Source organism: Anguilla rostrata, chromosome 13, assembly GCF_018555375.3.
Source record: "Anguilla rostrata isolate EN2019 chromosome 13, ASM1855537v3, whole genome shotgun sequence".
In the NCBI taxonomy this organism is placed as follows: Eukaryota; Metazoa; Chordata; class Actinopteri; order Anguilliformes; family Anguillidae; genus Anguilla; species Anguilla rostrata.
Window position 1 is genome coordinate 16,867,250 of NC_057945.1, and position 13,070 is coordinate 16,880,319.

At 50.2% G+C, this 13,070-nt stretch overlaps 1 protein-coding gene across 4 annotated transcripts in view; it reads right to left on the reverse strand.

Moving 5' to 3' along the window:
* The window catches only part of LOC135237493 (MICOS complex subunit mic25a-like), a 124,344-nt gene that overhangs the window by 30,439 nt on the left and 80,835 nt on the right, over positions 1-13,070 (reverse strand). The window lies entirely within an intron of this gene.

The window sequence follows — 13,070 nt, forward strand, 5'->3', positions numbered from 1 at the left end:
AGCTCAGAAACAGAGACCAGCGGTAACCGTGGCAACCTTTCATGTGGGGCAACCGCCGCAGTTCACGGAGCGGATGGACCGACAGTCCGTTCCAGCCGCATGGGGGATATAACGCATGGAGAGGTAGTTCCCTACACACCAGCAATGCGACTGTTTGAGAGACCGGTATTTACGGAGCCTCTCCACTGTTCTTCAATATTAAGCCTCTCTTCATAATGCTGTTCATTTTCACCCAGTGCTGCTTTTTATCAATAGGTGGAAATTAGAAGATGCTCAGGGAGAATACAGGACAGGAAATGAAGCAGATTTCCATCCTTGACATCAATGAACCAGTTTCTCCAGTGTCCCTGCCATTCATGTAGGCTAGCTAGGGACTGCAGCATTCACTTCTTATGTGCATTAAAGTCAATTATGGCAAATCCCTTTGGATATGCTGTCTGATGCTCTGTATCAAAGCAGATTCTAGCTCGGAAACAGGATTGGCATCTGAACAAGCATTCACCTTCCCTAAACTGCTGTGCAGTCTGTCCGTCAGTAACTGCGAGACATGACTGGAAATTCCAAAATGGGGATAAGGAAAAATGTATTTTAAAAAAAGAGTAAACGGCAGCTCTGTGTTGCAGAAAAAGTTCAAGTATCAAGAATGATACAATACATTCTGTAACTGCTTAAGGACAGCCTTCGAGTCCTATTTGGTTTATTTTGCCAAAATGTTTTGGGGTAAAATAAACCGAATTTAAAGTAATTTGCTGACACTATAATAAAATAGCAATTACAGCTAGCTTGATCTATGGGGTGGGTGCCTATTCAGAACAGTGACAGACAAAAATGTCTTATCTTTGTTTTGAGAGGCTTACCACCCCTCCGCCCACCCCTCCGTCCCCATGCTCTCACTCTGGGACCCCAATTTGCATTTGTTTAAAAAATTGCGAAGTGGTGGAGGAAAAGCTGGTGTTGCTGTACGCTTTAAAATCTTGTTCTGAAGCCTAGAGAATGCGGACAAAAGCAAGGTCCTGCCCACAGCCCCATCCCCGCCTGCTGGTAAAAAAAGAAGGAAAAAAAAGCCCCCCCCTAATAACATTCAACATCCCAATTAACTGAAACATGAATCAACTAAAACACAAAGGCCTGAATTTTCGCTTGCATCTCGGGCCCACTTTTTTAATTAAATCACATCAAGCGCCTGGGCCCACTGTAATTGTAATGACCATTACATCATAGCTCCTTTCTGTTTTATAGTCACAAGTATATTATATACACCGAGGAGGATGAGAGGGGGGAAATATACTTCGATCAACATATTTTTTGATCGAACGCAGAAGCCCATTCCGTTTAATTGCCCTCGCGGAATATAAATACAGCGGCCGCCTCTTTGTGCCGCCAGATAAGGAACCGTCCTTTCATTTAAAACAAACTGCGTTCATCAGGGACGAAAGCCATCTAATAGGACAGGCGCTTTAATAAAGGAGTGTGAAGCAGAAAATTGGCTCGCCCGAGTCAAAGCGCAGGCCTGAGCAAAATTGAAGGTGAGGTCTTATTAAAAATATTAGCCGAGCGGCTTCGCTAACTGTGAAGAGCGGGCCTGTTCGGATGCTGATTTTTCCATTTCGCGTGTGCGAGCAAATAATGAACTGCCCAAAGTTTAGACATTAATCACCAAAGTTTCCCGTTATTTTGAAACACACACACACACACAAAAAGAGATTCTGAACAAAGTCAGGCTTGTGATGTCTGTGAGAGGCAGAAAGAGTAAAGAAATGAGGAAAAAAAACGAAATGATGCAATAGAAAAACAGTGGCTATTAACTTTTTTCCTGTTAGCGTGCGAGTGTGATTATCAATGAGAAGAGAAACTGCCTTCCCTTGAGAGATGTCTAACCTCGCAATGACAATGCCGCAGAAGGCAGAAGCCAAGCTTAGCTCATCCCTTTTAGTCGTTCTTGTTCACCGGAACGACTTAAAAGATTAATTCTATTAATATATATCAGCAAGGAAACATGTGGCGGCACCTTATGGCAGACAATGTACCCATGGAATACACAACTAATATAGAACTTACGTGAGAAGTCTTGGTGAGAGCAGTTTACTTCAGTCCCAAAACCAAACCAGAAACTAAGCTCCACTCTTAGCCCAAAGCCCAGTCCTAAACCTCTGCGTACTCACTCTAGCGCTGTAGCAATAGGTAGCTTCCATGCATAAGTGTCACATATCATTGGGTAGCCGAGACACACTGCTTAATTTATGATTGTGCAATTGCATTCTCTGGATAAACAGTTGTGTGAATTAACACATTCATTTTTGGAAATGAATGACGTGCGGGCCCTGTCTTTGAGAGATTTACAGCTGTGTAGTTGTCTAAATAAAGGTTTCAGCCAAGAAGCGCATGCCCTACACAATATGGCATGTGCGTGCTTTGAGCAGTCGCTCTCAGGAATCCAGGCCAATAGAGGTTGCCCTGGATCAGATAATCACATGACCGTCTCAGCGTGTTAAATCCCACGCCTTCTTCAGATGTAATCACTTGCGGTACCTTTCATACGAGACTCCTCCCCAGTACCACCCCCGAGCCATTCATGTCCTCCTTAATTGATGCACTCATCCTCCACACAGTGAAGGATTAGCCGCTCCTGGCAGTGTAGCAGTAATAGCGCCGGGGTCAAGGGCACAATATGTGATGCGTTAGCCTTTCCCCCCCCCTCCCCCCCGAATTGTTGCGCTGGAGCTACAGTAGGCTCGCCTGCTCGGGTGCATCTGAGCTCAGTTTTCCGCCGTGTTATTTTCTGCTGACCGAGAACCCGTAGCTAAACCCGTCGCCCTCGCACGTCTGCTGCAGGCCAGGCTATAAGAACTGCAGCCACAGCTGTGGAGAAAGGGAGGATTATAGGTGTGTGTGTGTGTGTGTGTGTGTGTGTGTGTATGTGTGTGCGCATATACCTTTTCCAGGATGGGCATATGGATTTAGCAACAAAAAAATCTGTGGACTTTCCCATGACCCTGAAACATCTGTTTGGTCTCAGCAAACCTTCATTATTGTCCTCTGTGATAATACACTTATTCTGTGTACGCATATCGATTGATAGCTACGGTAAAATGAATACACAGTTATCACTGGAAGCACAGGTAGCTGTATATTTACAAGCTGCACCAGTGTGACAGGTAGTTTCCATGGTAGCTCACTACCGAACACTATGAAAGTACAGTCGTCCCATGGCTGAGGCATACAATGCGGAGTGTGTGTGTGTGTGTGTGTGTGTGTGTGTGTGTGTGTGTACCTGTGTGTGTGTGTGTTTGCGTGTCCCTGCCTTACGTTCTGCACTACAGGGTGGCATGAATACCACTCATCTGCTTGAGACAAAAAAATAAGAATGCTTGATGACAAGAAGAGACCATTAATCCCATCTAGGCCTGTCATTTTGCCGACTGTCAATATTCAGCACTGTATCCAACCCGGTCATGAACACCTCAAAGGTCTCCATGACTTGACAAGCACCAAAATACTTCTTTTCAGGGAAAAATTCCCATTGAATTCATATCCACCCACATTTGAGGGCTCAATCTGAAACATCAAAGAGCAGCTCCTCTCCATGCTCAGTTCAGTGCGCCCCAAACTCTCAGCCCATTATGCACTTAGTGAGAGTGCATCCGCTAATTAAACTCATTACATCCCACAAATGCGGCCTAGAATATGCTCAAATATGGAGTTATGCAAATACAACTGCATGTACATGACAAGCAATGCAGCGTAATGAGCATGTAATGAGCGCAGATCTGTGTGGTGTGAACGGTGAGTCATGCGCGTCTTGCAGCACACATCAAACCCTCCCACTGTTAGGGATCCACTGGCCCAGACACTGCTGGTAAGCCGGTCCTAGCACAAGGATGTTGCTAGTGCTCGCACGTTCCACATATTGCTAGTATTCTAACGGGAAGGATACAATGCAGAACAGCCAACCCTTATTTCAGCATTGCAGGGAGTCTACAAGACGATTACAATTCAAGTTATGGAGGATGTGCTCATTGCGACGTGTGCGAGCCGCAGCATTCTGGACCAACTGGAGCCGCGGCAATGTTTAAACCGCAGGACAAGTCATCGCAACCATCCAGCCCGGGCCTTGCACGGGCCTGCGCCAGCCTTTCACATTTTCCCTCCAGATGAGATCCATCTCCACTCCCCTGATCTGCTGCTTTTTCTTCACACCCATTTTCAGCTCAAATTTGGAACGCCGGACCCAGCTGCACTCCAGACTCGTTACGGCAACAGCCTCTGTCAATTTGGGAGATCTGCTGCGCGTCGCCCGAATGGGCCTCAGGCAGCGAACCGCCTCGTTTCCCCCTCTGCAGTGCAGTAGCTGAGGTGCTAATGACCGAAGCGGCAGGAGCGCGCTGACTGCAGGAGGATCGCTGGAGAGCAAAGGGGACAGGGGTTAACCTGTGGACAAAAAGTCTCCGTCCCACCGTGACGCTGTAGCCAATTATGCCTGACCCATCAGGACACCGGGCCACAGTCAACACTGCACTCCACACACCTGAATTAACTGGCTGCTCCTATCCTGTCCTTATTCCTCAGCTGGGAAAGATCGATGCAGGATGATTTCTTTAGTCAATATGAGATTAAAGCCAGGCAGCTACACCGCTGCTTTTTGTGGATTAAGTTTTGTAGGTTGGTAGTCATTCCTTCCAGCAACTCACTGAGATACAGCAGTGACAATCACTTTGGTCTTTGTGGGAAATGAGCAGCACATTTGTGTGCTGTTGACAGAGCAGAGAAATCCAAGCTAAATCTCAGCAACTACAGAAGCAAGGGAGAGCACGTGAAAACTAAACGACAGTGAACCGAACACTGAGCCTTGCGGAACACCAAACCCTCACAAGCGCACATTTCAAAACGGATCAAACAAAGGAACTTTCGGTCACGGTGTGATAAGCAGTGAAAGCACTCCAGGGCAAAGGCTTCCGGTTCAGAGTGCCCGTGCTCTCTCTCCCTCCTTTACAATCCTGAGATCCGCCGTGGCGAAGGCAGGACAGAAATTTGGCGAAACCCAAACAGGTGGTCGACCAGAGCCCGCAGACAAGGAAAGGTTGTCACGGGGCCTAATCGATGCGGTCTCAGAGTTCCAGCCCACCCCGAATGCAAACCAGGCTGAAACTCCGGTATTGATTGACCACTGAGAGGCCTGACGGGGAGCTGAGCGAGCCGGAGGAGGAGAGGTGAGAACCGGGGCAGCAGCGCAGGAAGTGCACCGCCCAGAGCTCCATGACCCGGTCAACCAGCCATTACTACCGCTCTCTCACAGCCAGGCTCCTTAAAACCAGCGTTTCTCAAAATGCAACTTTCCAAGAAGTTTCATACTTGCGCTGCAAATAACACTACCGTGTCATTTCACAAAAATATAATGAGAGGTAATGGTGTTGTACAAATGATGCCTTTCTAACTATACAGAACTATACTACAATGTGTATCGTTCTCGGTTGATAAAGCTTTAATAATAATTACGTTTATAATGAACAACTTTATATAACACCTTTCATAATTTATTTGTAGCCCAAAGTGGTTCACAGAAAAAAACAGAAATAACAGTAAAATAATAAGGGATTCTTAAAATACTCAAATGAGAATACTAAAATAATTTGATTAAAATAAAATCAAGATAAAAGATAAAATAAGAAAGATAAAGGATAAAACCATGAAATCAAGCGAGCCAATGCTCTCGATCTCTTTAAAACCAGCAGCTGCTGGCGCCTCTTTGATCTGCAGAGGTAGGCTGTTCTGCAGTCTGGGAGCATAAGAGAGTGAACCTTGAGATGCAGACAAGCCTCGCATTTGTGCATCGCAGGGCACAAAGATCGGGATGATGTTTTTCCGAAAGTTCAACAAGCTATTCTGGTGCCAGGCCATTTAGAGTTTTAAAAAACAAGCGACAGGCAGCCAGCGCAAAGCTGCAAGCACTGTGTGTAAGATGAGCTGCCTTGTTTTGGCTAATTGTCTCATAGGATGTTTTTGCCATTTAAAATGGTAATCTCTCTACACTGTGCTTTGGCCAGAAAAAGCACATTACTATAATCAACTCCACTTGAGACAAGCACGTACATTTTTCAGCATCAGAATTTGTAAGAAATGGTCTAACTCCAGCCATTAGGGGTGTGCGGAGACAACAGTACGCTAAGCAAATCTTTATCCGTATCCGTATTTGGGCAGACAACCAAAAGTGGGTGTGGCTTCAACAAGACGTTACGTAGCAGGAAAGAATGCCAGTTCTCTGGCCTAATGCACATCGGCGTTGCGAGTCTGCTTTCAAAGCAACTCATGATTATTTCATGAACTATAATAACAGAGCATTTCTTTTAAAGGCTGAATCTTACAAAAACAACCCCCACTAACCAACATGTTCAAAATGATTAGCCATTATGTACAAGTGCATTTCATAATAGCCTCTGGGCAGCACTAGTGCTATCTGTACCTGCAACAGACACGATAGGTGCTTGCTATGAAACAAGTTGTAAGTCGGATCTCAGAAAAACTTTATGTCAGCTTTCTGAAACATACAGCATAGACTAATAAGAAAACAGCATAACAATACCCTGACTATAGAAATCAGAAATCCTCTGAATATGTTGACTTTGAGAAATAAATACATCTGTATACAGCACATTATGTGCATTTACAAATAGGGTATTTTGGGTTTGAATACATCCCTATGAGCTGTGTTCTGAGGATGAAAATAAACACGACTGTCTTAAGGTTTTCACTGAGGGTTTCTAGCTCTGGTTTAACAATAACTGCCAAGGAGCCTTGGTCACAAATAAACTTTTCTTTTGGATACAATAATTCCTCTTTCTCGCCCTGGTTAAGTTAGAGGAAACTGATAGATTTCTTTAGAGATTCATATAGATGTCTGATGCCACAGTCATCATAAGGTAAAACCGAGCTATACAGTTGAGTGTCAACCACACACCATGGCAACTAACACTGTTTTCAAGTTATACTGCTGAGGGGGAGCACATACAGATCTCTGTGGCACTCCATGTCTCTGTTAAATAGGATTTCAACCAAGTGAAAATTGTGCCTAACAGACAAACCCATTTGCCTGAGGCAATGGAGGAAAACTGCATGATTTGCTATTTCAACATCAGTAGTCAGATCCAACAAAACAAGAAGAGATACACTCTCTGCATGTACATTCGGTCGAAGGTCATTTACCACTTAACCAGAGCCGGCTCAACGCCATTTTGTTCAAAAATGAGAGTTTTGCTCTCGGTCTAAAAATACTTGGTACAGAGAGGTCCAAGTTGCTTTTCTTCAGAGTGCAGTGGAGATTTTCTTTAGAAATGTTGGTTAACAGCAGTGAAAGCACTGCCAGACGAAGTTAAAAACTTCTTTAAAAAAATACAGAATCAGATGCTTAGACCATGTTGACTTGGCCTATAACACTGCATGCTTCAAGCTGGCTGTTGACTGACCCGTATGTATATGAGCCGTGTGAGAGGCACGCAGGTTCGGCTCTCCATTTCAGCAGCACATCTCTGAGCCCGGGTCTCTGACAGCGCTCCTGCCTGGGGCTTGATTGGCCGAGGAACACAGAGAGCTGCTCGCACGCCGCCGTGTCTGCGGCGCGAGTCCCGCTCGTTTAATGAAATATTCACTGACAAGGGTGTCAAGCGGGAGTCCACAGTTTCATTACGCCTGACAGGAAGTGGGATCTAACTAGCTGCTCAGCCAGGAGCAGCGAGCGAGCCTTCGCTCTCGCTGTCAGGCGCGGCGGGAAGCAGCGAATTAGAACTGCTCCGCAATTACCGCCGAGACCCCCCCCAACCCCCCCCAAACACTCGCCGTGGCAGAAGAGAAACTTTCTCGCGGTGGGGGGGTGGTTATGGGGGGCTGGGGTGTTGGCGACCTGTCTGGAGCGCCGCGCGCCCTAATGATGTGATCAGCGGCGGACGCGTACTCCGATCGCCGCGGCGGGTGAGAAACAGCGTTTTGCATAACTCGCCGTCTTTATCCGCGGCGGCGGCGGAAGGGCTCTCCTCTCACGGCTGCCAGACATTCGGCAGTCTGTTGAGCTTGCGCGGCCCGTCGGCACGGGGACGGCCGCGGCGGGATCGTCTGGCGCTCCTGTCGCCGTCGCGACTCTTCCGCGGGCAGAAAAAATGGCGTCGGCGGCTGTCGTCGGCGTTCGAGAGGAGCGTAAAATTAGCGTCACGAGTGAGGCTCGCCGCACAGGTGCGGCGTTTAGGAGGGGCGGCCGCCACGACCTTTAATTGCGCGCGTCAACTGCCATTTGCGCAGGCCTCTCATACCGCACGTTCCAGCAGCCCACATGAATGCGCGTTCTAACCGGGACTGCTTTAACTCGCTTACCACGGCAGCCACAGATAGAACCCGCGGCCCAATTAAAGCCGGGAAACCGTCTCCCTTAATTACCAGCATTCCTGAGCTGAAAGGAAGCGCGGCCGCACCGCCGCCCTGACGACCACACCGCCGCCCTGACGACCACACCGCCGCCAGCCGCGAAGCCGGAGGAAGGGGCGGGGGCGTCTGAGAGGAAGAAAAGAGCGGAGGGAGAGGACAAGGAGGACTGACGGGAGGAGAAGTTCACACGGGCGAGAGCCCGCGCCCTCCTGACATTTACAGCGTCGGCGCCGCTCGGTGCGCTCGTGTTCCGGACCTGTCGGCTGCCGGCGGCGGCGCCGTCACGAACGCTCACCGCCAGACGCACACCCTGGCCCCTCGCCGGCGCTCCTGCCGCCATGGTGGTAAACCGCGTGTTCCCTGCGCGCTCCGGGCTCAGCGGACAGGGAACCAGAGCCGCTGGATGTAACATGTACGGCGAGAGACCGTGATGTGACAGGAATAGACTACACGAGCTACTAACGGTGAAAAAGGTCTCTCAGCGACTCTGACAAAGCCCCGAGTGTCAGAGCGGGAGAGTTAATAAAACACCGTACAACAATGCAGCACAAGGTCACCTGACCCAACGGTGCTCAGCTCCAACGGCATTCAAATTCCAGCAATCAGATGCAGACGCATAAATGCATAACTCTTCATACTGTAAAGGACGGCCTCCGCAAATGCAATCAGCGAGTTCACTCAAATCAGAACCAACACAGATCCGTGATTCAAATCATGACATTTACATTTACACGTCAGGTTTCCCTAAACCTGACCGCAGATCAGGAATCCTTAGTCAGATCCCATCAAGGTTTCAAATGTTCTGCGAATTATCCATCCATCCATTTTCTAAGTCAGGGTCATGTGGGGGGCAGGAGTCTATCCCAGCAGACGTTGGGTAAAAGGCAGGAATACACCCTGGACAAGTCACCAATCCATGGCAGGGCACACACACACCATTTACTCACAGTCATACCCTGACCCCTGACCTAACCTGCATGTCTTTGGACTGTGGGAGGAAACCAAAGTACCCGGAGGTACTTGCCACCCTCCCGAAAAATATCTTGAAGGCAACGGCCCGCTTCTGAAAGGTGGCTTTAACTGTGACGCGTTCCTGTGCCGAGGGTAAGGCCCGCCCTCTCGTGCAGGGGCATGAGACCATACGGGGGGGGGGGGGAGGCACAGGAGCAGGCTGCAGGTAAATGAACAGCCGGCTTGTCCTGGAACGCGGGCTGCGGTGGTATTTCACAGCCCGCACTCCGCACCCGAGGGCGGCGCGGCCGTTTGGGCGAATTCCAGGCGAGACGCTCGGCTTCGTCTCTGACGCAGCGGCGCTTCATCTGGGCGAGCGGACGCGGCGCCGAGCGGGGCTGGGGGAAACGACGCGACGCCATCCCTCATCGCCGCCAATCCGGAGGTAGCCGGGGAAGAGACAGACAGGAGGCCTCGGTGACGGACTGCCCCAGAGGGAGCACTTCTGGCTCAGCCAGACAGACCGTAACGCACCTCCCTCATCCCACTCCTCCTTCCAGAGCGCGGCTGCAAATTAAAAATCTTTCATCTCTCATTTCTGTTAATTAGGATGAAAGGGGCGAGAGAGAGGGAGAGAATGGGAGAGAGAGAGAAAGAGAGGGAGGGGATGGGAGAGAGCTACAGCAAATAAATTTACAGTTCCTCGGATTTAGTGCTCAAACACTTAGTGACCTTTTCAGGAGAAAATAACTTTGCTAAGAATAATTAAATATACCGTGTGAGGATAATGCCTTATTCCCTGCTGTCATTTCTTTTTTTGCAGAGGAAGACGGTTGTTCCTGCAGATCTTTCGAGGTTAGGAGTCTACAGTGTGGTCGAGTGTCACCCCAAAGATCCTCGCTTCCAAATCCCCAGAATGGGAGCGTGCCCGGCCGTGCAGGGGGCCAGGTCAAAGGTGAAAATGTGCCAAAGCTACGGCAGAGAAAACCTGGGCGGGGTGGGGAGAGGGGTTCAGACGGCAGCGGACCACCAACTGCCACCTCACGTCTGAACATCATTCTGCTGTGGGACCCCCTGAGGGCACGTCTCTAGACACCAGAGCTTGCTTAAGTGTCAGAGAGGGTCGTGAAAATTGTCCCAGAGAGCCCCGCCTTACACATCTGCCAGCCTCCCCCAAACCGCCGCGGCCCCCCCGCCCGCCCCTCCCCCGCCGCGCTGAGCAGCGGGTGCAGTCCGCCGCGACCGTGTCGATAAACTGAATAATGACCGCGCGGCCAGCGTGCTGTGAAATGACGGTGTGACCGCGCCGCAGTTAAAAGCTGCCTCAGACTGCGACGGGACGCTACGGGAGCGGGGGCGCGGAACGCCAGGCGAGCTTCACGCGCGTCGGAAATGAAATCGGACCGGCGTCCGGGCCCCACGACCGAGCGCGACCAGCGGGAGGCGCTGCGGAATTCGCGGACCCTGTCTGACGCTCCACGTAAACATTCAGCGAGCGCCTGCTCTGTGAAACTAATGACTGCAGTCCATAAAGATCCCACAGCGCTCACAGCGAAGAGCAGGGGGGAGGGGGAGCACGGCGTTCCCCAGTGTACCGGCCGAATTCTGCCTCTCTCAATCTGCCCGCCTAATCATCCGCCCCTATAATTTGCTTAAGACTTGCTTCCCTCTCTCAGCCGATGCGTGGAGAGCGTTCGGGTGTAAAATGGCTGCCGGTGGGGTCTCACGTTAGGCTGCACATTGGTGGCTGAGGTGACTTCAGCCCATTCACTGTAAGGCACATTGAGATTATGAGATGTGAGGTGCTATATAACTGCTATCTCTGTTGAACTGTAATATTTGAATGTTTCACATCACATGTGGCGTTTCTCCGGACCAAACTCTGAGTATTCGCATAACCGCAGGCCCAGTCAGAAGCCCTGATGAAAACCGCTCACCTCAAAAACACTGGAAAGTCACGTCCCTGGTTTTGTCCTCTGCAGCACCTGCCTGAAAATCTCCTGTATGTGTCATTACTCTTCCTCCTCCTCCTCCTCCCGCATCAGTGCCCTCCCTAATCCCCCTCTACCCAAAAGGCAGGATTCGCAAAGCTACAGAAAAACAAAAAGCAAATTCCAATCACCAGTGGCAGGCTAAGACGCCCCCTCCCCTGAGCCCGGCTCAGAGGGAAGAGCAGCCGCTAACTGTCTCTGGTGGGCATCTGAGCTCTGCACTGCTTAAAAGGGAAAGCGACAATTCACAGGCCCTGGCTGTTCATTCCCAAAAGAGGCTCCACTGGAGGGGGATGGGGGGGGGGAGTAGAGGGCGTGCTTAAAGTCAGCGATGAGCCGCCATGATTTTGGGGGTGGTGGGGGGGGGGCGTGGTTGAGTCCTGCCATGGCTGCAGAGAGCCGGCAAGCTGGTGCCCGACCCCCAGGGATCCTTTGGGTACTCGCGCCGGGGCTTCTGTGGTTCGGCCGCGCCGCTCCCTCCCTTGACTTCACCCCGCTCCGCTTACTGCACTTCCTGTTCCGCGTCGTCTTCCATCACAGACTCCGAGGCAGCGCTCGCGTACCCAGCCCGCCGCCGCCTCGCTCCTCTCTCCTCTCTGTGATGGATTCGTTTGACAGCCTCGGCTTAAAGGAGAGCTGCCATCTTCCTCCTCAGACAGCGACAGCAGCAGAACCTCTGCAGGAGCGCCGTCGCTCGGGAGAGCGCTGGCTGCTGAGCGGGCTTCACGTCAGCCCCCCCGAGAGGGAACGCTGATTAAATAACCTCCACGTCCACTTCCCCTCCAAACGCGTTAATCTGCTCCGTGAGTGACGTTCTGACCGACTCGACCTTCTCCGTGAGAAGTCGCGTCCGTGGAGGAGGCTTTTACACCCGTTTGTGGTTCTGTTTGGGGGCTGTTTCGCCCAGCTCCAGGTGGGCTGGCAGAATTCATTTGCCTTTTTCAGTAGTGTACCAGTTACGAATGCTCTCCATGAAACACACATTGCCTGAACGCACACAATACGTATTTATGAAAACTAGACAAGGATAAGTCAAATCAGCTGCTGATAACTGTGAATGCTTTAGTGTACCAAATCTCTACATTCTCTAGCACCGCTCAAAGTTTCCTGCTCTCACAAATAAAACGACACAGTCAGAGGAGTTTTAAAAAACTCCACTCGTGCTTTATGACTTGTAAGGTCGGGGACTTAGCAGAAGAAATGGTTTGGAGAAAATCTCATCAGCAGGCTATATTTCCGTCACCCAATTCCGAATCGCAAAAAGAATGAAAAATGCAAGGTCAACAATAAGCGGTTTCACTTTTCAGCAGAAAGATTCCACGGTGAAAGGGAAAATATGCCCATTCTTAAATGTCAATTAATTAAACGCTCGCTAATTGGAAGCCGATTACATTACAGGACGGTGCACTGGGGAGCTTGGCATTCCTGGCGCTCGTCGGCTCGGAGATAAATACATTTAACTGGGCGGAGGAGGAAATAAATGGAGAGAGAGATTGCTATCCACGCTAGTTATTACCTCATACATAAATGTCCCACTGAGGCAAATTTAATTTGCTCGGATACGAAGTTGCCGTGGAAGTGAGCGCGGGCGGCGAGCGGGGGTGCGTAGACGAGCGACGTGTACGGCGTGCGTGGCTGCGGAGACGGCCCCGCGCCGGCCCAGCTCCGGGCCACCGGAGGGCGACGAAACCACCGCCGAGCCTCACCCGCCATCTCTAAGAA